We start from the raw sequence: 27,777 nt of genomic DNA on the forward strand, positions 1-27,777 counted from the left end.
GGCTTTGTGTCTCCACTACACATAGAAACCATTTTGTTTCACTGCCTGTCAGTAAGTACACTTTCTTCAGCAGTGCCTTATCATTAGGTCTGGAGGGCTACACAGAGGGGGTAGGCAGCCAACGAAAGTCAGAGATTTCTATGTTATTATCCAAGCCTCAGAGGAAAAGGCATTTAGTCTTCCAGAAGCGTTTAACCCAGGGTTGCCATTCCTTCTCACTAGAGCCTCCAGGCTTTAGCTTGCAGCCCCGGCACTAGGAATGAGTGAATCTCTGTCCTTTGAGTGACTTATTCTGAGCTACCAATAACCTCATTCGGTTCTTAGAGTTTCTCCTCAAAACTGCAGCACTCCTTTTCTTGCTGATACCGCCAGCTATGATCTGTTGGCTTTTCTTTCTAAGACTGTAGCTCCACAGAGGGCCCTAGAACCTCTGTCACTAATGCTTTCCACCTGACACCACCAGCTAAGTGTCCCCAGATGATTTGCTCCATGCAGCAGTGGAGTCAGAGCATAGCAGGGTAGGCTTAGGCTGGAACCCATGATGCTCTCTAACTCTCACTCACAGGCTGGTTTGGAATATTAGCCATACTGTGTGCATGCATAGAGGTCACAGGACAAGATCTTGGAGTCAGCTCTTTCCTATGTCTCTACTGTGGGGGTTCCTGACCAATTCAGGTTGTCAGCCTTGGCAGCAAGTGTCCTTATAGAGGGAACCATCATACCAGTGGGTTAATTTAATTTGCTAACTTTGTAGGATTTCAAAGCAACATGTTAACATGTTTGGGTGTTTTCCTAGATTAAGTTCAATGAAATGAGAAGACTCACACTAACTATGGGAAGTACCACTCCACGGACTGAGATGCTCTTCAGTCCCTGCCTCCTGATGGAGTACACACTATGGCTAGCTCATGCCACCCTGTCTTCCTGGCCGTGATGGGACATACCTCCTCAGTGTAAATATATCCTGCATTTCTTCAAGTTGCTTCCTGGGAGGTATTTTGTCACAACAGTGACTTGAGTGAATGACACAGCAGAGTAATAGATACAGAAAAGAAGTTCAGTTCTTGCAATTCTGAAACCTTGAATGGTTGAGATGAAGGCAGCAACATTTGGTGGCCTTTTTTCCTATGTCATTCTTGGCAGAAGATAAAAGACTGAAAGAGTTCTTGAGAGAGGGCGAGGTGGCAGCTAAGATGTTCTTTCACAACCCCACCGGTAAGATAACTTAGCCCGCTCCTGTGGTAAGGTCATTAAGCTCCCAGGAAGGCAGAGTACCAACCTCATCATCTCTCTTAAGCATTACCTCTTACCATACTAGTGATGGGGATTGAGCCTCTAGAACGTGGGGATACATTCAAAGATACCCATAATACATAATACTTTTCAAATAATGTTTTTCTAATCATTTCTCTCAGCAAGATCAAGGGCCAAGAGCTTTGTATTTAGTCATCTAATCCTCACATCTACTCTACAAGATGAACATTTTACTCAGAAGAAACTGATACAGAGCTGTTAGGTTCCATGTCTAGGGTCTCACTATGAATAAGTATCAGAGGAAAATGAAAGTCCACAATTCCATTGCCCAAAATAAGTTAGTCCTCTGCTCACTGGGCTTGATGTACAAAAGGTTACACCAACTATGTGTTCTTCTGGCCCTGCTCTCTGGTGTCTCCTCTAAACCTGACTTGGCAGGTGACACAGGCAAGCACCTGGTTAGCTCTGCTGAGAACCACAGGAAGACATATGCTACACCCTCTGCTTCAGGATGTTACATCAAGTGCTACCCTGGAATGAATTTAGGAGACAGTTCCATTGCCTCTCAGAGCCCAGCAAGGCCATAGCTTTCCCTCTGAGGGTACCAGAGTTGGATCTGCATCTGACCCCTGCATTTAGTGGGTATCAATATGCAAATCCTCACCAACTAGGACCAGTACATGCTCCCAAAAAACATAAGGGATCACCAAGGAAGGTATTCAGAGAACAGAGGCTCAAAGCTCTGGACACATCTGGGACAGGATGTTGAATATGTGCCCATTCACAGAACCAATCATGAGAAGTCTATAGACCCAAGTTAGACAGCTATCACTTGCATCCTGCCTCGTGCTGATTTGTTCCATGTCTTGAGAAAGCTGTCTGTCTTCTCTGAGCTTGTCTCTTCACCTGTAAAACCCACAACTCACCAAATCCCCTCTCATCCCAGAGGTGTGAAAACAGTACAAAGGACCAAATACCAGCCCTGGCAAGACGTCATCTGAAATTATTACAAGTGTGTTGTGACTATATTTTAATTCATCCTAACAATCAAAGTGGTAAATCTACCACATTTTAGCCAAAGTGATATTACTTTCAGAGAAAAAGGTATATTTTTCTAAGGTAGATAATCACTATAGAGAAAAAACATGGTGCTGTTTTATTTTTCTTTGCACTCTGCAAAGGTCTGGATTAGATAAAGGCAGCTGGACCCACCTGTCTGTCTTTGCATTCAATCTTAGCCACATGTGCCCTGTGGCCTCTGAGAAACACCACTGTATACTCACAAGAAAATGAGACTGTAAGGGACAATGGAGGTATTAGTATTACTAGGAAAATAGCCTTGACATCTTCTAGGTCTCTCTAAAACTCAGAAACTGTAGATTGCCTGGATCTGAGGTTCCTAGATAGCACTTTGAGATATGTTTGGTTTAGCTAACGTGGTCATCTACCCAGCGGTGTTGCCAGTGAATTCAGATGTTTAGTCTGGTTCCTGAGGGTGCTCACGAATCCTAAGGTTCAGTCTAATGTCTAGTTATTGGCTCGCCAATGTTTTCTCCCAGCATAAATGCTGCCTCTCTCTGATGGACCCTCCACATAAGGATTCATGGCCATGTTGCCCACTTGGAGAGCTCTGTTTGTGTTGGACTTCCCCTTCAATGCCTCTTCTCCCAGACCACTTACTGTATCCTGCACACGTTCACTGTTCCCTATAGGAATTCGCATCTGATGCTTCCCTTCCCTACCTACCACGCTCTGAATAAGTACTCACAATGTTCTAGTCTTACTATCATGAAATCAGTCATTCAGATTAGGAATCAGTTTCTTTTGCTGACTTTGGGTTTCTTGGGGACAGGAGAAAATCTGGCCATACCTGTGATTCAGCCTGAAGCCCAGGCCTGTCTCACTCCAGATATTACTTAAATATGAACATGCTTCTTCTACCAAATCTATTTTCTTTTGGTAACTTCGCCAATCCAAATTCCCAGAGTTATTACCCTAATTCTTCAATTATAAGACACACTCTTCTTTCTCTCCACATTGCATTTCTAAAGTCACAATGTCTTAAATGGATGGTACATCTAATGTTTCTGATTTTGCTCCTTTTTCAAAGTTGTAGTTAAATTGATGGCCTCTTTTACAATCAGTGGTATTTTACATCATAATAAGCATAATTACCCTATTACAAATAGGAGGCTGGCAATCCACAGTCTAGAATTTAACCAAGGCCCTCTCTGCACTCCTCACATTGTTATTCCAATAACTCCCCCAGTCCTGGGTATAACTGCACATTGGTCTCATTAACTCCAGTCTTTTGGCAAAGAGAAAGGAATGGGAGAATTTTAGAAATAGAAGGCTATAAGCAGAGAACTGAGAAAGCAGGTGCTTCTCAACACAAATTTCCTGATCTAGAAAAGATGGTTCCTTAATGCATTAGGCCCATGCAGACACCTACTATGTTGTTCGCAACCTCCCTGTCCTTGATACTTTTAATGTCAGTACCTCATTCACATATCTCTCCCCACTTTTGCAATCTGGTTTTATACTAATTAGAGTGTCTGACTATCCCCACCACTCTCTGTAGACGTATAAGCAGATATTTGTTCCATTTTACTGAAGAGGAGTCCAAGGGCCTGCAGGTAAAGAGTTTAAATTAGAATAGACACAACCCAAACAACAGGGTTTCAGCCCTGTGGTCCTGGGCAGGAATCTACCATTGAACTGCATGCAGTAACTAGAAGCAGCCAGTAAAAGAAAATGGAGAAGAAACTGAGCTATTAAAAAGTAGAGAGGGGACTCGGGAACAAAATGGCAGCTTGCCTATAATCCTCGCACTCTGGAGGGTGAGACACGAAACCCCTACAATCCTCAGAGAACTCTGGCATTAAACTCTTGTAATGAGACTCTCTATCTCAATATATAAGGTGGAATTTAATTGAGAGAGATACCTGATGTCAACCTCTTGCTTCTACATGCATGTGCACACACATGTATCTATACCTATACCCATACATGTACATAAATACACATACACCAAAAAAAGCAAGGAGGAAGTGATATATTAATGAAAGTACAGTAAGTGACTAATTTTGCCAACTTGCCCAGACTGTGGATGTCCGGAAGCATGTGAAGTATGGATTGTAGGTATGTCTAATGAGTACTTCTAGAAGAAAGTAGAATTTGATCAGGAAACTGAGTAAAAAGATTATCCTTCCCCGTGGTTGCCAACCTCCAGTCCACAGAGGGTCTGAGTATAGACGAAACAGAGAGAGAACAAGTTTGGGTTTTCTTGCTGAGCTGAGCATCATCTTCTCTTGTCTCCAGACATCAATTAGTCCTGGTTTTTAGGCAGCTAGGTCTAAGCTACATCTGCACAATTGGCCTTTACAAGATTTCTCACCCATGGTGGGTCATGGGCCATCAATTCATCTGTAACCACCTCAGTCAATATGACAGTAACTCTTTCAATATAGCTCTGTATCCTTGGTTCTGTCTCTCTGTCTCTCTGTCTCTCTGTCTCTGTCTCTCTCTCTCTCTCTCTCTCTCTCTCTCTCTCTCTATCTCTCTCTCTCTCTCTCCAGAGCCCTGGTCTTCATGGAAAGAGTGGGTGGGAAGAGATAAAAGACCAGAGAAAGCATGAAATAGGGAAGGGGAGGTGAAAAGTGTCATGCAACACATTTGTCTTGCTTCTGTCACACCATGGCGCACACCATTTGACTGAATGCCACATTTCTTAATCTGTTTATTGATGAAATCATAAATTCTATGAGAGTGAAGACAGTGCATGATTCTAATTCATTCCAAGGGCTGACCAGAGCAACAGGCAAACAGTGACTCTTTGGTAAATATTAGGTGAATAATCATCATATAGGCTGGACCTTGGATCCAGAAAAATCATGTTGTTTCTGTTCAGTCAAGTTGTTTCTGGCTCAGGTCAGTCAGTTTCCATGTCCACTGAATAGGAACAACAGAGTATTTACAGAACTGTGTTAAGAAGTAATGAAATCATTCTGTCAACAGCACCCAGAAGTTGGTAAGTTCTGCAACTGTTAGATTCTAGAACATAGTTTCTCACCATCAGTTCCTCTTACAAGGCCTGTCCTATGAATAAATTAGCATTTACCTTGTAAAGAAAATGGTTGTATTATACAGGTTACTTTATTTTAGGAAGTGACACCTTTGAAAACAAATGGAATTAGCTGGTGTGGTGGTTTGAATAAGAGTGGCTCCCATTGGATCATACATTTGAATGCTGACTCACCGGGGAGTAGAACTGTTTGAAAGGAGTAGAAACTGTGGCTGTTTAGAAGACGTGTGTCATTAGGAGTGGTCTTATTTGAAGTTTCAAAATCTGTGCAAGACCCAGGCTCAGCCTCAATCTCAGTCTCATTTTCTCTCCCTTTCCCTCCCTCTCTCCCTACCCCTTCTCTCTTTTTACCTCCTTCCTTCTTGTCCTCTCTCTCTCCCTTCTCTGGAAAAACACATAGCTCTCAACTCCTTCTCCAGTGCCATGCTCGCTGCCATGCTGTCTGCTAGGATGGTGATAGACTAAGCTTCTGAAACTTGAAGCAAGGCCCCGGTTAAATGCTTTCTTTTATAAGGGTTGACTTGGTCATGATATCTCTTCACATCAGTAGAAAAGTGACCAAGATAGTTGGATATAACAATAGTTATGCAAAAAACATTTCTCAAAAGTCAGGTGATACTAAAATACACAGTCAGTAAAATGCAAGTGCTACTCTAGCCCAACAGCAAAACAAAACCATTGCAGGGACTGCCACACTGGTGTCCCTCTTCTTAGGGACATGTTCCATCCGATGTTGTCCATATGTCTTTGGTATCTGGCACCATGTACTCAAGCAGATGTCTTTGCCTGCCCACTCCCAAACTGTTCTTCTGTTTCGTTCAGGCCAAGTATTTCTGTTTGTTTGAGATAGAGGGACCTATGTGCCTCAAAGGAGGGCCCTCCTAGTCTCAGAAAGTAAAGAAGGTCACAGACTTTCTGCTCTTCTTGTTAATCTGCATGTGGTTAAGTCTGGGGGATAAGGCAGGAGGGGCAGAGTGAGGGTGGGTAAAGATTTTGTAGACTTGCAAAAGAGATCTGTGGGAAGAGACACTCTCTTTCCTGTTTCTAAATGTAGCAACAGACAGATATGACATTTGAAATGCTAACAGTAACTTTAAGAGAATCACTGAATAGCCAATGGGGGCCATGAATCAAGCAAGGATTTTTTTTTCTTTTTTTTTTTCTCCATCTTTATTAAATTGTGTATTTCTTATTGACATTTCAATTGTTATTCCCTTTCCCGGTTTCCAGGCCAACATCCCCCTAACCCCTCTCCCTCCCCTTCTATATGGGTGTTCCCTTCCCTATCCCCCCCCCCCCATTACCACCCTCCCCACAACAATCCCGTTCACTGGGGCTTTAGTCTTGGCAGGACCAAGGGCTTCCCCTTCCACTGGTGCCCTTACTAGGCTATTCATTCAAGCATGGATTCTTATTCTATGAAATAAAAAATGGCCCTAAGGTGCAAGTCCTCTGGAGATGGAAGTCAAAGGCATCCTGAACTCTAATGTGCCAACTGCTGCCTTTTTACTATAAACCTCTCTGTCTCATGTAGACATCTCTACACAACAATGAGTAGAAAAGAACGACCTCTAAAAGCCTAACTACTCCCTTGAAGAGTAATCTCTCAGTATTCAAGGAGGATTGGTTGCAGAAACTACACAGACACCCAAATCTTTGGATATTCAGTTCCTTCCTATAAAGTGACAGAATATTTACACATAGCATACATACCTTCCAGCATGTTCTGTTACCTCTAAATTACCTCTAAGTAAGAATATGCAAAATAGGTGTTATATTGTACTGTTTAGGGCTAATAGTAAGAAAAACTCCATACATCTCGAGCACTGATGCATTTGCTGTCAACAATTTCCATCTTCTGTGGGTTGAACCCACAGAAGCAGAACCTACAGGCACCCAGGACCAATTGTACTTCATGAAACACATTATACGGATCATTTCATCTTGATGTTCACAGCAAATCTATGTGGTCAAAATGATTAACCCCATTTTTTCACATGAGAAAAAAAACAAGGCTTGGAAGACAGAAAAAAAACATAGGAAGTAAATGGAAAAGTTAGAAGGTGACAAGGGTTTATTAGTGTGTCTGGCTTTTCTTCCACAGTTACAACCTCCAGCAGGCATCATTGACAAGGACTCCAGAAAGTGACAAGACCACCAGCTGTGTCTCACAACCAGCAATGTGAGTCTCGCTTTTCCCTCTACTCAACCTCCTAGCTGGTCTTTAGTGTTTAGCTTTTCCTAATTACCTTGATTCTCAAATCTGAGAAACAATAATATTCTCTAATAGCTTCCTCCTATAATTCTGTGGAGCAGGTCCCCTCAATAGAAAGTCCTTAATTTTAATTGCATATTATGTTCCCTTTCTGAGGGCAGACAGATATTTATTCATCCAGCTAATTGTTCCAGAGACAAAGACATGGAACATATCACGCCGAATTAAGTAGCTGCTAGTTGTTGCTGCAGTTAGGACTCAGCTTGCCCCTGATTTCCCTTCTGGGAGCTCTTGAGGAAATCTTGGCATTTATTTTATAAAATTATTTTTTTTGGCTCAGCCCACCTATGATTATACAGAGGCCAAGAAATCCTAGTTGTATTATTACTGGTGATGATAACATGATTAAGACAAATGTATAGATGTGCCAGATATATAGTTTTGTGGTGTAAGGGAGAGCAGTGTTAAAATAGTACTTATTCAGTACTCAGCTAGGTAATTTGACTGAGCATGAGAAAAATCAGTTCATTCCATCATCTTGTGCAAAATCTCATTGGGCAGAGACTATCACCCTTGCTTTTCCTGATGGACATCAAAGAACCAAGAAATATAAACAAAGACTGTATGATTCTGTGTGGGTTTTAAGCTAAGGTGAAACCTAAATACAGGCTTTTAGGCTGGGAAAAAGATGGTGAGTTCTCCCAACATCAAAACATACACACGAGACTCAGGCCAACTTCATAAATCCTATTTCATTGACATATCTACATCCACACACATGATGGAATTTTCCCAAACATGAATAGATTGAGCTAAACACCAGAATCTGGGTAAAGAGACACTGATGCTCACACAGCTCAGCCCAGTTCTCTGTTTCCAAGCAATAGATGGTGCAGAGTGCATCCTGCACACACACTGTACCCTTCGTCATCTCCTACTCTCCTCCATTTTCATAACCTGGGCTGAGTGATTTGTTCACTACACCAAAGAGAAATAAGAGCCAGTGATACCGGTGAGTGAGAAATGATGCCCAGAGCAATCCATCAATTCATGAGTCTAATTAGTCAATTCTCACCAAGCCCAGCCTGCTCCTCTTGAGTGTAATGCACAAGGAGACATAACAGACACTTCTGCAATCTTCCATTCCTGAGATAGAGCTCCAGTTCATCAAGGTCTACTACAAAGCAGGGTTGTAGGGAAGGGAGGGTGAATTAAGGTTTTCTTTCCACATCAAGGGAGATTAGAGCCGTAAGGTAGGGAGGTGAGAGGGTGCTGAGCATCTGGGTAGAAGTTTGGGACATGAAAAGGACATCATGTTGTAAAAACAGTAGGCCCAGAGGTCAAGAAACATCATAATCCAAAGACCATCAGCATATGTTTTGTATGTGTGATAGAAAGATGCTGAATTCACCCAACATCTTCAAAGGTTGGTCTATTAGTCCTAAGATTACAGGCTTGGAGACTAAGCCTCAGGGAGGATAAGCCACTTGTTCAGGTCTACATAGCTGAGAAGTGACAATGTTAAGCTTCACAACTACATTAATATGACAAACACTCATTCTATGAGGAAGACAGTCCCTAACACTGGCCCAAATCAGCATTTGTAAGAGATCTACAGAGGAGACACCACAGCCATTGACACTTGACCAGATGCACCCAAAGGGTTACCTGGCCTTGTAGTCGTAGCGGTCGTTAATAGTCCAGGTTTCTCAGCTTTGTAACTATATCTTATAGAGCCTATTCAGGTCCTCTAAATTCCAGACTCCCACAAGGTTAAAAGAGTCAGAACTGGTAGAATAAAATAAAGGAGATTTTTCTTGTGGATGGAAAATTCCCTGGAGGCAGATGTCAGAATCAAATGGAGTAGCTTATGTTATAAACTGTTGGGGGGGAGGGGAAGGGAGAGATGGAAAGAGAGGGAGGAATAAATAGAAGCAGAAAGTAGAAAGAAAATACCTCATGGACTCAAACTAACAAAAAGTGCCAGAGCCTTGGCCTTGTAGAGGGCACTGCAATCTCTCTTTCCAGAAAGTTGCGCATTCAACAGTCTCCTTTCCAGCCTGGGACGGATGAAGCCTTTCTAATTGGTGTTGAACACTCTTAAGATCCATCCAGGTGGACAAGGGCTGTTTTTTCAGAATATCTTTCAAGATGTGGCACGACATCTTATCAAGTTAACTGCTGTGAAGCTTACCGACAGCCTGCAACTAGGATTCATTCTTTCAGTGAGTGTAGCACCCACTACAGGCCAAGTGCTCTTCTAGGTGCCTGGAATAAGCAGCAAATGACCAAAATGCTGCACTCCCAGTATTTATGAACCCCAAAGCCCAATATGAATCCTACAAATCCAAGCCCACAGTGTTCCCTTTCCTGTAGAGGTCAGTGGTGAGGACAGGGGTCTTCTCAGTCAGGCAAACCAACTGAGAATTGGGGGCTGAACTTTCTTGACATGAAGAACAATACCTCATCTCCCTAAGAGCCTGGGAGCCAATAGTGAGGGGTTCCTTCCTCATCATGGCCCCTGCTCCCTGTGTTACCAAGGCAACAGCAGTTACCAGCCACACAAATCAGCAATGCAGTAACATCTCCTTTGCAGATTGTACCATACAGTTGTAAATGATGCCTAACCCAAAACCCTACAGGGTTCCGATGTTCCTTTTTATGACAGTCAAATTTTCTGAAAGAGGCTAGACCCAGGGCACAGAGGTATCTTTAATCCAAAGAATCAGTGTAGATGTTGGATTTGACCTGTGTAGATGTTCAGATAGGGGAGAGAAGGAAGATGGTTGTGTTTAGCAAGTGACTCTGGGGGAGGACTATGACTAACAACATTGAAAAACTGCATCCAGGTCCAAATACTGGCTTTCCTCAATTCAGACAATTGGGCTAAGTTACTGACACCCTCTGAATCTCAATGCCCCATTTTTTTTTCCATTTGTAAAGTGGAGATAAGGCAAATCAATGCCACAAATGGAATGCTGGGAGGAGTAAGAGAATTTCTCCAGAGGCAGTCTAAGCTCCAAGCTTCCAGAGAAACAGCACCTAGAATCTCCATGTTAGTGTTTGCTGCCATGGTTCTAAGACACTTTGTTAAGTTTCCCTGAGGAGGCTGAGAATCTGTAAAAATTGAGTTTGTCACTGACAAACTCCTACACATCCTGCAAACCCCAAGTCAGAGCACACCCCACCAGAAGGGTTATCGTTTTTGAAGACATGTTCTAGGGCTGAGAGTTAGTTCCGTTTCCCTGACATGGGCAGCACCACTCGTTTACAGTTTGCTCTCTTGACCATCTCCTCATCCTTGGGTGATACTACAGCTGACTTCTCTCTGGATGCCCAAATCCTATCACTGTGCAGGATAGGGACAGAGCACCAATGTGGTTCAAACACTGTAGAAATAAAATGTGAATGAATGGATTTCTCCATGAGAAAAGCAGACAAAAATATACAGTCATGGGATGACTTTTCAAAAACCAGGACGTGGACAGGCTCCTAGGAGCATGCAAGCGGAAACAATGAGGTCAGGGTTAACAGAAGCTGAAAGGATCAAGCCTGAATACTTCTCAGCACTATCCATTAAACCCCAGAAGCTGCAGGACCTCTAGGCTGGGGCTTGACGGAGAGATTCTGAAGCCAAATTTCTACACCTGTCAGCAGCTCAGTGATGTGTTAAGGGCAGCACAGAGAACAACTAAGTAGTCATTTGAGAAATACAGGTTCAAGGCTCTGAAATTCTTAAAGTAAATCCAAGGAGACAGAGAGAAGGATTTATTCTTCCAATCAAAAGCAGTATGCTGATATCAGACTGCTTAGTTTTAAATACCAACTCTGACACTCAGAGTTTAGGGGTAAAATTTAATCGGATCTAAGGGTGCCTTATGCCTCATTTTTAAAGTGATAACTGGCAAACTCCTACACACCCTGCAATCACCAAATCAGAGTACACTTTCCACCAGATGGCTTATCTTTCTGAAGACCTGCCCTAGGGTTAGGTGTCATTTGTTAGTTCTGTTTCTCCCTAACATGTGTTGTGTTAGGCTTTTCATAGTTGCAGTCCCTTGCCCAGGGACATAGACATAAAAGGCTAGAGTAGATGCAGTAAAGCAACCTCAGAGGTTTTGTTGTTTCTAGAACAAAACATCCCCACTCAGGTGCAGAAAGAATAGTGGGTAGCTTCGTGACCAGCCTGCCCTCCAAGGTTAGCCCAACCCTGGCCTAACACCCCTTACCTGAGATCACATCTCTTTCCAGAAATGGTGAAAAGATGGTGACTGACCAGCATGAAAACAGAAACTCTACCTCACTGTCTGAATTTGGGATCATTTGAATGATAGTTCAAGATTCTGGAACTATGGTGAAGATAGATGACATATTGTGGGAATTTAAGTGTTTCTAACTTTCTCCCTATCTCTGTGTAAATTCCTTTCTGTTCTCTCAGCCTATTCAAGAGCCCATTAACAGGATTCACCTCAACACTTATTTTCTGGAACCCAACCTGACAACAAAGAGACCAAATGGGATCCCAACACAGAAAATAGCTTGACCCAGCAGTGATTTCATGCTAAGTACTTCAGCCCTTCTCAAACAACTTTCCCTTCCTCTTGACAGGAATAGATCCACATTCCCAGTATGGGTAGCTTTTCTAGCTCAAGACCCTTGTCCAGCAATATTGTGTAAGGATTTGCAAGGTGGTAGGTAGCCTTAGCACTCGATTCCACAAAACGAGGTATAACTCAAGGGTTCCTCTTACAGGAAGCAAGGTGATGGTGTATATCTATAGTCAATGGCCAGGGAACAGCAAGGAAATGTGCTTGAAAAATAAGGCATGCGGGAGGCCGTGTAAGACAGCTGTAAATTTACTGTGTACTATGAATGGCAGAATGTTCTTTCCATGGTACTTTCTAGAAAGAATTGCATGAAGTATGGTAAGTGATTACAGTTGAAAGGAAAGACAGGAAAAGAATGACCTGGAGTTCCCACTTTATGTCTGTGGGAAAGGCAATGACCTGGGAGGAACAGTCTTGGCTATTTTCACATGACCAAAGATGATGACTTAACACCAAGTGTATTCCCTCACTGTCCTTGTATTTGATTAAGCTAACTATAAACGCCATCTCATGTTTTGCTTGCTTTAATCATAAGAGTGAGAAATTCTTTGTACTACTCTTGAGCTCAAATACCTAGAGCCCCCTGGCTATCCCTTTATACCAGATCTTCAGAATATTCTTTGATCCTTAGAGACTTAGCCTCGCTGGCCATGGTGTGGGTTTGCATAAGCAGTACAAGGTAACAAGGTAGCTACTTGGAGAGGAAAAGGGAGAAAGTGAAGTTAAGGTATCTGGCATGGACAAGGCTGTGCCAGTCTACTACACGGATACTGTGAGCATTACAAGATCCTTCAGGGGCATTTGGTACACTCTGTAAGGGAGCATCTTCCCCTGAAACATGACTAACAATGAGTACTTCCTACATAATTTAGATGGGGCATCTAAAGCCAGTCTCAGAGTATAATTCAGTACTACTAGTACTATCAACACGGAAGGTAGATAGATTAAAACAAATCAAGGCTTCAACTCATTGAGATAAAACCATATTAAAGTTAGTGGATTCAAATAAAAAATACGAAATCATTAATTAAGAAGAAAATTAAGCTTGGGACAGTGATTTAACTAGCTATAATTTATCATTTGAAATGTGACTTTAAAATAAATAACCATGTGGGCTAGAGAGATGGCTCAACGGTTAGGAGCACTGACTGCTCTTCCAGAGGTCCTGAGTTCAATTCTCAGCAACCACATAGTGGCTCACAACCATCTGTAATGGGATCTGATGCCCTCTTCTGGTGTGCCTGAAGACAGTGACAGTGTATTCATATACATAAAATAAATAAATCTTTTTAAAAAGGAAAAAAATAACCATATCTATATATCAACTACCTAGTAACATATTTTTGTTTATATTTAGCTGGTTCTCTAGATTTGGTTTTCTAGTTTATTCTTTTTTTTTTTCAGTAATTTGAAACGGGATCATTGTGCAGCTCATGTTCTCATCCTTGAGATCCATCTACTTCAGCATCCTCAGGACGTGCGTCAACCCAACAAGCCAAATTCTACCTTTCATTCATAATTTTTAATCTTATAAAAAGTTTTAAAATTACACTATTTAAATATAACATGTGAATAACCAAAGTAATTTTTAAATCCCCAATCCAGCAGAGAGATACTATAAAAATTAGAAGTTCTCCTAACCTCTCAAGTAATAGCATATGAATCATTAATTCTTAGGAGTTTTGGTGAACAGCCACTCTCTGATCCAATTTGAAACTCATTATACATATTAGGAAAGGGACCAGAATAAAATTTCAAAAAACCAGACACGGTATTATTACAAATGCTTATAGAACCAAAACTCCTAAGTAAAAGACTAGCATTAGAATCCAGTAACTAAGGAAAAGAACATAATCTGTTTTGCCCAAAGCAGAACATCACATCCAACAATGTCCCACTGGAGCTGTGTCAGGAGCATGAACGAGCCTGAGAGGAGAAAAGCTTCTAGGTGAGATGGATCTCTGAGAGGCTGAGGCCAGCACAGTCTACATAGTGAGTTGCAAGAACAACAGAGCTACATAGTGGGAGCGTTTGTCATAATGAAAAGATAGGAAAGAGGGAGGAGGGAGAGGGAGTGAGAGAGGAGGAGATTATTTTCAAAGAGAAAGTATGGAACTTGTAAAGAAGTGGAGTCAGTGAATTTTGAAGAAATTGACAATTTGGGAAACAGAGACAATACGTTTGAAGGTAATGAGAGATGCTTGTCTTGGAGACTATAGTAGTTATGAAAGAAGAGACAAATATGAGTAACATTTTCAAGGTCAGTGGAAATAGGCAAATTGGAATCCACAAGAACAATGTGGTATAGCTTTTTAATCTATCAATTCGCCAATGTATACACACATGTATGCACCATATGTGTGACTGGTGACCACAGAAGTCAGAATGGAATACTGGATCTCCCAGAACAGCTGGGAGCAGCTGGCTGTAAGCTACCATGAGGGGGCTGGAGACTGAACCCTGGTCCTTCACAACAGAAACTAATGCTCCTAAGTACTGAGTGTCTCCCCTAATGGGGTTATTTCCCAGTGATAAGGTTAATGGGAAGTATAAATAAATATGAGCAAACACTCATAAATTACAAGTTTCAAAAGATGTTCCCATGAAAACTTCCTATCAATTACAGAAAGAGGGTGAGAAGGAGAAGAAGAAAGGTTAATGTCTACCTCATACCATATACTGAATCATTTCCAGCTCAATGGTAGGCTTCAACATGGAAAAAAAAAAAGGACAAAACTTCCAGAAAAAAAAAATAATTGAAAATCTCCAGGGCTTTGTTGTGAAGAATGTGATTTATGTTATTCATTGCACTTCATTAAAATAGGAATTTTTGTCCACCAAACAAAGCAATAACAACAAAAGCACCCAGAGAGAAAAACCACAGAGTGAGAAGAATTATTTCCTACACGTGTAATTATTAATAAAGGGCTTTTATCCAGAGTCTATGAGAAAAACACAGACAATGTAATGGAAAAGTAATGTCAGACCTGAAGTACCCACTTTGCAAAAGAGGATCTCCAATGGCTTTTATCAAAATGAAAAGCAAGCAACCTCACAAGCCAAGAGGGAAATGCAAATTCAACCCACAAGATACTTCACCACACCTACCAGAATGGCTCAAAATGAATGACAATAGGAATGGTTGGTGAGATGCAGTAGAGACAGAATTCTCAGATACCTTTGTTAGGACTAGGGACCACATTGGAAAACATACAGACATTTTGGAATATATTTAAAGATAAACACACACTTTATCCAACAATTTTACTCCTATGTATAAACCTTGAAGACAAAAATACACATATATGTACCAAAGAACATATACCTCCAATTTTATAGAGACCTTACCTAAAATATTCCAATGTAAGAATCTGCCCAAATTTCCACTCGTGGTGACTGACACTGTGTCTGGTCATACAACAGAATTCTACACAGCAATGTACACAAATGAGTGAAAGCTGCACAGAAACATATGGTTTCACATCACAAGCACAGGATAGACACAAAATAGCTCAGTCTAGATGGCTGTCGTGATATAAACTTCTGAGTAGGCAAGAACAAGCACAAAAGAGGGATGAGTACTTAGGTGGGGAAGTAGCAGAGTGGCTGATGTGGGGTTAGGATGATGGCTGTGCTGGGCAAATGAAGCCCTGAAGCATTGAGGTGTTTCCTCTGTCACAAATTTGTCCTTGACCACAATTCAGCTGTACATTCTGTTAGGAATTTTTGAGTAACTGACTTCACAATAAAATCGGTCATTAAATAAATGTAAAAAGGTCCAGCAAGATGGCTCAGTGAGAAAAAGTGCTTGCTACCAAGCCTGATGCCCTGAGTTCAATTCAGTTCTACCCACATGGTAGAAAGAAAGAACTAATTACCAGGAGTCAAGTCTCCAGCTGACCTTTGCAGGTATGTCATGGGATGCACACAGCTGTACATTAACATACACACACACACACACACACACACACACACACACACACACAGAGTAATAAATAAAACACAGCAAAACCATTGATAACTATACCTTAACCCTGGCCACAGAAATCAGAATCTCTAGAGGGATGGGATGCTATCTGAGCTTTGAAAACTTTACAAGCAACTCTTGTGCATTGTAGTATCTGGGAAGTATGGTTCCTAAGTGTCAGATCCCGTACTCTGCAAGCTGAAATTTCAAAAGAGCTACCACTTGGCTTGGTCTCTGGGTCTCTGGGTCTGTCTCTGTGCTTCAAGTTCTTCTTGTGTAAAATGGATGCAAAAACCTGATGATGTTAACGAGGCATAGGCCACTGAGCAGGATGTAGTGGTGTAATATTCAAGTGTCCAGTAAACATACTCTGACTTATTCTTAAGGACAAGGAAGCCTTACATATGTGGGAAACATGGCTAGACATGATCAATAGAATTCCAAACACCTATTGGCACTTCTACACCACATTCAAGTTAAATACCTAATTTCTACAACCTTAGAGCAGCTATGAAAAAATCCACAGTTGTGGAAAACTTTATACTTTAGGGCAAGAAAATGTAGATACAATTGTAGAAGGTAGAGAGATGTCACAGGGAACCCAATAAGCTGTAGGACTCCATTGACTGGATAATTGGGGTATGTTCTATACTCTGAACTGCACATCGTTTATTTCAGCATATTCTCCAGGGCCAAAGCCCAGACTTTTCTTTTGCTGTTTCTCCCAGTGTTGGTGGAAGTGAGGAGCATGCTTCTCTGGACTAAAGCTTATTTGTCCTGCAGGTCAGAGGCTATTCTATGGTTGACTCACACTTGTAACCCCAGCTTTCAAGAGGCTGAATTGGGCAGTTCCAAGATTAAGGTCAGTGTGAGCCACCAACAATGTACTTCAGGACTCTCTGGAGTCAAAACAAAAACCCCCAGTCTGCACTTGGGTACAGAGCACTCAACAAAGGGAGTACAAACAAATCTTCCCCGACTGGTCCATAGCCATCAGAAGGAAATGGGAAAATATGTTCCACATAATGGCAGCAGACTGAGAACATCTGCTCTGAATTTTTTCTCTTGGTGCCTGTTCAGAAGGATTCTGGTCCACTTGTCCGCCAGCATCCTGCATCACACAGTCTGTGAGGAACAGCCTTCTACACCTCTGTCTTGATAACTGCCACCCACAAAAAGGGGGTATGGATGGTACATTTTCTGGAGTCAGAAAAAGGAAAGTAATCTTCCCTGACACTGCTCCAATTGTACACTGTGGCACTGACACAGACACAGCAGGTGTCTGCATCCCTATCTGCACCTGTAGGCTTGCACACTGATTTCTGTGTGTGCGCCCTGCCCTCTCATAAACCATCCTGGACTTTAATTACCCATGGCACCAAGCCTAAGCTTTTAATGCTATCAGCATCTGCTTCCCCTGGAGAAGGAGGAAACGTCTCTGACCTACATTGAGTCACTTCTTGGTCTAGGAGAAAAGCCAGTCTTCTACTATTGGGTTGATTTGGTTAACTTTCTCCAATAGAAACCCTTTCAAATTTACCTTCTGTTTCTGTCTTATGGTTGAGACTTCCTACAGAAGAATTTACCTTGTGTGTTTAGACCTTCAAAACAATGGCCTCTGACCACTGTCAATGGTGCATGAGCTCTCTGGTCTCAACTACTAGCACTGAATAATTGTTGTAGTATCCTTTGCTGTGAAGAGACAAGATGACAACTCTTTAAAAGAAAAGCATTTAAATGGTGCTTGCTCACAGCTCAGAGGTTTAGTCCACTGTCACAGTGGGAAGTGTGACAGTATGCAAACAGACAAGGTGCTGGAGAACTAGCTGAGAGTGCTACCTCTGGGTTTAAAGACAACAGAAGAAAGAGTGACGTAAGGCCTGGCTTGAGCATCTGAAACCTCAAAGGCCACTTCCAGTGAAACACTTTCACCAAGGCCACACCTCCTAATAGTGTTACTCCCTAGGAGCCTATGGGGGCCATATTCATTCAGACCACCTTCATTCTCTTCAAATTCAGCCCACACCACACTAACTTCCTTTCTGCTTCTAAAATATACCAGGTGTATTACTGACTCTGAGCATTAACCGTATTGCTTCTTATCTGGGGGTTCTTTTCCCACATGCCTGCACATCTCCCTTTATCTATCTGACCTCAAGACTAAAGCAAATCTCTCCCTCTCAGCTATCTTGACCCCTGCTGTTGTAACACTTCCTTCACCATTCCGACTCCTCCCTAGAGTTATTCCATAATGCTCTCCCTCTCGTAACTTAGAAGTAAAGAAAAGAAAACAAAACAAAACAAAAAAACCCAACTTTTGGGGTTTGGAAAAAGGCTCAGTGGGTAAAGTCTGAGGACATGAGTTCGACCTCCAACACCCACGTAAGCATCAAATGTGGCAGTGTGTATCTTTAACTCAACTACTTGGAGGTAGAAACAAGAAGATCCCCCAGGGTTCCTGGACCAGCCAACCAGTGTGTCAGAGTCAGCAAGAGACTCACTCTATCTCAAAAGAACAAGATGGTCCAGGCAAAAACACAGCTCTTGCCTCAAAGAGAGTAAGAGCATTGATTCTGGAGCCAACTTTGAGTGATCATCACTATCTGACAGCACTGCAGACTTTCCACTAGAGGAGAAGATTTTGTTAAATTGGTCTATTTTTATCTGCTTTTCTAGATGTTAGTCCTGATCAGGATTGTTTGGGCAAAAATTGCCTGTATAGGGAGCTAACGATAGCCAGAGAAAAACCATAAAAAGGCTAATCTGATCAGCACCACTCCAAACTCTCCATAATCGCTGACATTTTAGCAGTCAGCCAGGGCAGACAGCTTTCTTCTAGGAATTCCCTTTTACAATGGAGATCAAGAAAGGAAGGCACTTGATGTCAGCTTCTAGTCCATGAGAATCTGGACATCAAGAATCTGTACCAAACCTGCACAAACATGTACACAATACACACACACACACACACACACACACACACACACACACACACACACACCTCCACTACTCCCAAAACATTCTGTATTATCGATGTCTCCCACATGTAAAACCTACCATATTAACGATTTTCTAATTCCTTTGCACTTTTCAACCTAGCACGAAGCAAGTACAAGTAGGTAACTAATCCCTGAACAGTTATTGTTCCCCTCCCTGTTCCCTTTTAGGCCTTCTATCTCTGAGAAGAGAATGGCTTCACTGTTCAAACTGTGCCAAAAGGAGAGGAAGCCCTTCCTTGATATCTATCCTCTTCCCCTCACTGTCCACCATCACCTATGTTTCAGGTTCATCATAACCTGGCAAGGGACAAGTGAGCAAGGCAGAGTTACAGCTTTGCTCATGATCAAATCTTCCTTCTAGTTATCTAACACAGAAGCTAAAAACTTCAGGAAGAAAGGGTGAAGGGGTTAAAGAGAAGGCCCCATGATGGGCAAGCCTTGGGTTTCTACTTTAACACCTCAGTTCTGCTTTGCAATACAGAGGGTGTACTGGCAGAATGCAAATAAATACGGAGGACTACATTCCTATGAAAAATTTCATATGCACAAGATGTTGGGAGTGGGGTGGATTTGGACTGTAGGCCACAGCTGTGGTCTCCTGATCTGAAGCCGGTATTCCATAAAAACTTTCCAAATGGATGAGATGAATATCTAACCTGACACCTGCTTGATGTCAAGGAGCAAGCTTCCTTGGTGTCATTTCATCTATAGAACAACTTAAAAAGGAAAGGCTGTGTTGTCCCCAGCCTCTCAGAAGTGAATATGGAGTTGGGGGGAGAGCAAGCGTTGAGACACTGCAGTTTGTCCTAAGCCATCCCCATGAGTGATACAGTTCAAGTCTCCCAGGTTCCTGCTGCTTCCATCACCAGACATCTATCTTTTACTCTAGTTGTACTTCCATTGAAACACCAAGTCATGCTGAGGCCAGCAGGCCTGATTCTCTATCGCCCACTGTCTGTATAGTCTTTCATTCAACTGTGCAGGCAAGGTTGCCTACCACCTGCTGTGCATCTGTGCTTAAAGACTCAGCGTGGTACAAACTTTGCTCAGATATGACATATCTGTGTGTATACATATGTATGTATATGTGTATATATATGAGTGTGTGTGTGTGTGTGTGTGTGTGTCTGTGTGTCTGTGTATACATATATACATCCAGCAAAAATAGAGACCACATTCCAGGCACCTATCCTCTGGCATGAAAACACTGATTATGACTCAGCGTCTGTCTTTGGGAAGAAAGGCAAGGACAGCAATGACAAATATCTTCTATTATTCAGGCATGATGAGTAAATTTTGTGGCTAGGGTAGGTAGAAGGTAATTGTTGACAGGAGATGCCCACCTCAGGAAACCTGCAAATAGAGACAGTGGCTGTCCACTTTGGGGTACCAGAAATATATGAGTTAAAAGTCACAGTTACACCATGGACTTGTGGGACAGCAGTCTGGGACCACCCTTCATTCCTTCTATACTATAGCTATGTGGACATTGAAAGCATAGTTTGGCTTCTCTACATGTCAGTGCACAACCATAATACAATCTCCCAGTGCCCATTTGTTCTTGATAGTATAGTGTGAAACTCTTGTGGTTCATGTGCAGGCCACGCCAGTCAGACAAACAGGAGAATTACCTGCCTGCCTGCTGAATGGACCCACTCCCTAGACTGGGTTCCCCAAGACACATTCCACTGTCACTCCATCACAACTCACTGCCTGTCCTGCTACCGTGCTCTTACCCCAATTCTAGTAGACTCCCACTGCTCAGGTGTGGGTCACACAAGCCAGGAAAACAGAGCATTCCCTGCTGCACCAAAGGCCAAATTAAGTTGTCTGAAGTCTAGGCCCCCAACCTGATCAGGGACTCCTTACTAGATCCGGTCCATAAAGACGGGAAGAACAAGAAAGAAACAGAAACCAAAGAACAAAACACCCACCCAACAAGGACAAACTCAGAAATTAGCCCCCCAGACCTATACTCATCCCAAACCCAGATTCCTAAACCCCAGTGTAAGAATGCAATATGGCATCATCAGAGCCGCCCAGGTATCTTGTGATAGCAAGATCTGAACATTTCACTGCAGCTAAGCACAAGAGACTGTCCTTAAAACCAACTTTATGAAGACGATGGTGGTTCTTAAAGAAATGAAAAGGGGTCCTAAAAGAAATCGAGGAAATGACAAACAAAAAATTGGAAGAAATCAATAACTCCCTTGAAAGCATAGTAGGTTTGTACGTGAGAAGCGGCTGCCTGATCCATTTCAGAGAGCTACAGAATGATCGCCCCTCATCCTCAAGGGGTTATGTGGCCTTCAATGTAGGTGATACGGGCAAGCAAAGCATGATGCAGATAGACTCTTCAGATCATGAGGCTTCTGATTATGAAACATCCCAGAGCCACAGACTGGAGCATTTGCTTAGTTATCCAGCACTGACTACTAAAGATGGATTGTGGAAACTGCCAAGAGACAATTCAAATGCTGCTTGTTAAAGTGCACAGATCCAGCTATAATGTAAATGGATGGTGGTGCTTCATCAGTGTTCCTCTCCAGACCCTACTGGGTTTTTTTTTCCCTTCTGGAATTTTCCACCCATACTCTGCCTTAATAGAAGCATCAGAGGGTCGAATGCAATAGCAAAGAGATGGCTGTGCATCTGTTTTCATATAATGCAACTCAAATAAACAAAAGGTTCCCATTTCCACTTGGGGCATCTTTGGCTGCCATTGGCAGTATCTTTTGAATTCTTCAAACAACTTAGATCAGGAAAATACAGAAACATAAAACAAGGGAAGGGTAAGACCTACCATCACATAGCAACAGGGGTCTTTTGGTTTAGTGTCCTCCAAAAACTGTGGGCTGGAGTTGAGGTAACACTCACCAGAAGATTTTACCACAATGCTGCTATATCTCCTTTTAACTGAAATTAGATTTGTCTCTGATATAATATAACTCAACCACAGTTTCCCCTCTCCCCAGTCCTCCCAGTTGTCCAATAACTCCCGTCTCCAACATCTGCTGGTTTCTTTTTAATCACCTATATTTTCTCAGCTCTAGCTGACCAGCATTGAGTATCTCAGAAAAACAAGTCTCACCTTAGTAGTTCTGGTATCTTGATAATCACAGATGATTCCTCAGCCCCAGAGCTACAGACTCCTCATTCAAAATAGCAAATGGCCCTGGGTTTTTAAACTTCCCTCTAAAAGACATAAGTCAGGCCTCCAACATGTGATGCCTGCAACATTTTTATCTTCCAAACTACTTACTACAGTGCAGACTGCTGGGCTCCCAATATTCAATAATTTTTCTAGGCCAAAATTCCAAAGGCTTTCCATAGTCCTCCCCAAAACACACGGTAAGGTCTTTCACAGAAATATCTCTTTTGGTACCAGTTACTAGCCTAGCTAGGGTTTCTATTGCTGCAAAGAAAGAAAGTGGCCAAAGTAAATTGGATAAGAAAGGTTTTATTGGCCTTACACTTCCAAGAAGTCAGGACTGGAATTCAAGCATGGCAGGTATCTGAAGGTAGGAGCTAATAGAGAAATGCTGATTACTGGCTTGCTCATCATGGCTTTATCAGCTTGCTCTCTTACACAATCAAGAACTACCAGTCAAGGGATGCTTCCCTACCCCACAATACGCTGGTCCCTTTCCCTCAATTAATTAGTGAATTAAGAAAATGCCATACGATAATGCTTGATGACAATCTTATGGAGGCATTTTCTTGCTCGAGGTTCCTTTTCCTCAGATGACTTTAGCTTGTGTCAAGTTGACATAAAACTAGTCAGAACTTGTGTTCCAGAGGTGGCCAAGGTTTTACCTTGTGCGGATAGTCAGGAGTCACGCAGGTGGTGCTGGTTTGAAGGTGTGAAGGGATCATGGAGACCAGCTGAGATTTGCCACTATGTGGCAAGGTTAGAATCTCTGAAGGGAACCCAAGAAAGGTTATGAGTGAAATGAAGCCCAGACGCAGCAGGAGACCCAGCACTTTGAGGTGCTGGTACCATGGGATTCTCATTAGGAACAACAACCACAGAGGAGTGGAGCCAGCTGTATCCAGAAGACTGTGTCCGTGTCCGTGTCCGTGTGTGTGTGTGTGTGTGTGTGTGTGTGTGTGTGTGTGTGTGTGTGTGTGTCTGTGTGTGTGTGTGTGTGTGTATGTGCACATCATAAGAGGTGGAGCCACAGAAGTAACCCAAGTCCAGAGGATCATGAGTTATTCCCAGATATTGGGTATTAAGGTATTTATTTACACTGCTGGCGTTCAGTTTTGCTTTCTGCTGACTGAGATTGTGTCTAGTTCTTCCCTCTTGAAGGAAGAAAATATTATTTTTGATTTTATAAATGCCCACAGTTGAAAGATTTTGATTTTTTTAAACTGATATTGAAATTTTAAATGGGACCAAATTTTAAACTGTTCGAATATGTAAAGACCGTGAGACTTTTTAAGCTTGCAAATGTTTTTTATTGTGATGTTGATATTAATATGTAATCGTGGGGTTGAACAAAAATGGAAAGATTTTGGTGGTTTAATGGTAATGTGTTTGTTTGTCAGGCTGACAAAAAGTTAATTGTTCTGGCTAGTCTTATGTCAACTTGACACAAGATTAATTAGTGATCAATGACTCATCCCACTATGGGTGATGCCATCTCTAGGCTAATAGTCCTGGGTTCTGTAACAAAGCAGGCTGAGCAAGCCATAAGGAGCAAGCCAGAAAGCAGAATCCCTCAATAGCCTCTGAACCAACTCCAGCCCTACTTGAGTTCCTGTCCTGACTTTTCCAATGGTGAACAGTAATGTATTAGTAAAAGTCAGATAAACCCTAATTTGCTGTTTGTCATGGTATTTTACCTCAATAATAATAACCCCTAACTAGCACAGGAAACTCTGACTCACCAAACACTTTCTGAAGCTGAGATATAGCTCAATTGTTGCAATGCTTGTCTAGTATGCATAAAGCCCTGGGTTCAATTCCCAGCACTATGAAAAGAAAAACATACAAATAAAGAATAGTAATATGGGATTGGAGAAATGACTCAGTGGTTAAGAGCACTGACTGCTCTTCCAGAAGTCCTGAATTTAATTTCCAGGAGCCACATGGTCGCTCACAACCATCTGTAATGGCGTCTGATATACTCTTCTGGTGTGTCTGAAGACAGCTACACTGTTCTCATATACATAAAATAAGAAAATAAATCTTAAAAGAAAATGAGAGCATAACGGGTGTTATGATATACTACTGTGATCTGATCACTCAGAAGGAAGGGTTAAGAAGACAAGAACTTTAAGGTTATCCTTGGTACTCAATGAGTTTGGCAGTAACCTAGGATACATGAGATAATTCTAAAGAAAAGATCAACAACAAAAAGCATTTTGGAACTTCTGCCATGGACCGGTGCTTCTTTAAGTGTTCTATTATTGGCCTGTTCTCTGTATGGTCTGATGATGAACCCTCAGACCTTTGAGGACTTGTGTAAGCCACACAAGTACAAACAAGTAGTCCATCTCCCATGGGAATAACACATCTCACTGAAGATGAGAGGTGGACAATTGTCCTAGGCACAAGAACTGTCTGTTAGCCTTAGTAACTAGAATCAATGATTGGGTTTTCCTGGTGCTGGACCCATGCACTGTGAAAGGCACTGAACCCTTCAATCTAAGCTACATTCACTTCTTCTACCAGACAAGGGCTACAATTCCTCCTTACCCACGTTTAATGTGGTATTCTCTATACCTGTAAATCGGGTAGAGAAAAGTTACACAAATCAATAACTGCCCGACAACAAAGTACAGAAGAAGTTCATCTTAAATCAACTTTCTGTGTATGTATAATGTTACCATATATCAAAGGTTAAATTAAATTTGCATACTAATAAGATAGATGTGCTTGTTTGTCTAACAAATGCAATCCAAAACTATACTAATTTGGTATTTAAATGCTGAGGAATGATATGGGAAAATATTAAATCTGTTGTTTTCTGTAATTAAAGCATTAGGTTTCTATAAGCAAAAAGAAAAATTGTATGCACAGTTAAATGTTGCAGGTCAAAAATGTATGTTTCAGGCACTATTCAATGATACTGCACCAAAGGACAATACATGCAGTGCATGTTGTGTGTTCCAAGCCAAGGCTGAGAGCTGGAACCTTTGCTCATTGAGTTAAGTGCTTATTCTGCAAGTGTATGGGTCTGAGTTCACAAGCCCAGCACTCATAAAAATGAGACCTAGCTTGTATCCCTGTAACAGAAGTGGTCCAGAACTGAAACAGCAGACACACTGGGCTCACATGCTAGCTAGTCTAGATTCACCAAAAGATCCTGTCTCAAAACAAAGGGTGGAGAATATTAAAGGGAAATATCAAAGTCAATCCTTGGCCTCCACACATGCATGATTGGACAAATTAATGTGTGTGTGCACACATACACTCACACATACTCACTTACACATACACTTACTCGCACTCACACATATTTACACACGTTTACACCAACACACTTACATTCACACACATTTACACAGTCACAGTCACTTACACACACACACACACGCACACACACAAGGCTGCAGTGACTTTGTGCAAGTCAACGTGAGCATTGAGTACTGCTGAAACAAACAAAAAACCTCTTAGATTCTTTTATGAATTTGACCTTAAATTAAATTTTGTTCACTGATGTGGAAACTTTCATGACTCTCAACTTTGGTTACTCAAATTCAGTTGTGTGACCCACACAGGTCACAAGTTAGGTTAAGAAGCTTTCCACTAGATTAAACCAAGGAGTGCTAGTCCAGGACAGCTACATGGACTGACAGAGATGGCCCAGAGCAATTCTTTTTTTCTTTTTTTCTTTTTCTTTTTCTTTTTTTTTTTTATTAACTTGAGTATTTCTTATTTACATTTCGAGTGCTATTCCCCTTCCCGGTTTCCGGGCGAACATCCCCCTAATCCTTCTCCCTCCCCTTCTTTATGGGTGTTCCCCTCCCCATCCTCCCCCCATTGCCGCCCTCCCCCCAACAATCTAGTTCACTGGGGGTTCAGTCTTAGCAGGACCTAGGACTTCCCCTTCCACTGGTGCTCTTACTAGGATATTCATTGCTACCTATGAGGTCAGAGTCCAGGGTCAGTCCATGTATAGTCTTTAGGTAGTGGCTTAGTCCCTGGAAGCTCTGGTTGCTTGGCATTGTTGTACATATGGGGTCTCGAGCCCCTTCAAGCTCTTCCAGTTCTTTCTCTGATTCCTTCAATGGGGTCCTATTCTCAGTTCAGTGGTTTGCTGCTGGCATTCGCCTCTGTATTTGCTGTATTCTGGCTGTGTCTCTCAGGAAAGATCTACATCCGGTTCCTGTCAGCCTGCCCTTCTTTGCTTCATCCATCTTGTCTAATTGGATTGCTGTATATGTGTGGGCCACATGTGGGGCAGGCTCTGAATGGGTGTTCCTTCTGTGTCTGTTTTAATCTTTTCCTCTCTATTCCCTGCCAAGGGTATTCTTGTTCCCCTTTTAAAGAAGGAGTGAAGCATTCACATTTTGATCATCCGTCTTGAGTTTCATTTGTTCTAGGCATCTAGGGTAATTCAAGCATTTGGGCTAATAGCCACTTATCAATGAGTGCATACCATGTGTGTTTTTCTGTGATTGGGTTACCTCACTCAGGATGATATTTTCCAGTTCCAACCATTTGCCTACGAATTTCATAAAGTCACTGTTTTTGATAGCTGAGTAATATTCCATTGTGTAGATGTACCACATTTTCTGTATCCATTCCTCTGTTGAAGGGCATCTGGGTTCTTTCCAGCTTCTGGCTTTTATAAACAAGGCTGTGATGAACATAGTGGAGCACGTGTCTTTTTTATATGTTGGGGCATTTTGGGGTATATGCCCAAGAGAGTTATAGCTGGATCCTCAGGCAGTTCAATGTTCAATTTTCTGAGGAACCTCCAGACTGATTTCCAGAATGGTTGTACCAGTCTGCAATCCCACCAACAATGGAGGAGTGTTCCTCTTTCTCCGCATCCTCGCTAGCATTTGCTGTCCCCTGAGTTTTTGATCTTAGCCATTCTCACTGGTGTGAGGTGAAATCTCAGGGTTGCTTTGATTTGCATTTCCCTTATGACTAAAGATGTTGAACATTTCTTTAGGTGTTTCTCAGCTATTCCGCATTCCTCAGCTGTGAATTCTTTGTTTAGCTCTGAACCCCATTTTTTAATAGGGTTATTTGTCTCCCTGCGGTCTAACTTCTTGAGTTCTTTGTATATTTTGGATATAAGGCCTCTATCTGTTGTAGGATTGGTAAAGATCTTTTCCCAATCTGTTGGTTGCCGTTTTGTCCTAACCAGTGTCCTTTGCCTTACATAAGCTTTGCAGTTTTATGAGATCTCATTTGTCGATTCTTGATCTTAGAGCATAAGCCTTTGGTGTTTTGTTCAGGAAATTTTTTCCAGTGCCCATGTGTTCCAGATGCTTCCCTAGTTTTTCTTCTATTAGTGTGACTGTATCTGGTTTGATGTGGAGGTCCTTGATCCACTTGGACTTAAGCTTTGTACAGGGTGATAAGCATGGATCGATCTGCATTCTTCTACATGTTGACCTCCAGTTGAACCAGCACCATTTGCTGAAAATGCTATCTTTTTTCCATTGGATGGTTTTGGCTCCTTTGT

General features: G+C 42.0%; 1 protein-coding gene and 1 long non-coding RNA gene across 4 annotated transcripts in view; both read right to left on the minus strand.

Moving 5' to 3' along the window:
- LOC134479740 (uncharacterized) overlaps positions 1–26,119 on the minus strand; it is a 56,703-nt gene extending 30,584 nt beyond the window's left edge. Inside the window, exon 1 of the long non-coding RNA XR_010053421.1 lies at positions 1–26,119. This exon is cut by the window's left edge and continues 13,234 nt beyond it. This is a non-coding gene — a long non-coding RNA (uncharacterized LOC134479740).
- Positions 1–27,777, minus strand: part of Kcnq3 (potassium voltage-gated channel subfamily Q member 3) — a 300,648-nt gene that overhangs the window by 196,471 nt on the left and 76,400 nt on the right. The window lies entirely within an intron of this gene.

The sequence above is a fragment of the Rattus norvegicus genome, chromosome 7 (genome assembly GCF_036323735.1).
Source record: "Rattus norvegicus strain BN/NHsdMcwi chromosome 7, GRCr8, whole genome shotgun sequence".
NCBI classification, from domain to species: Eukaryota; Metazoa; Chordata; class Mammalia; order Rodentia; family Muridae; genus Rattus; species Rattus norvegicus.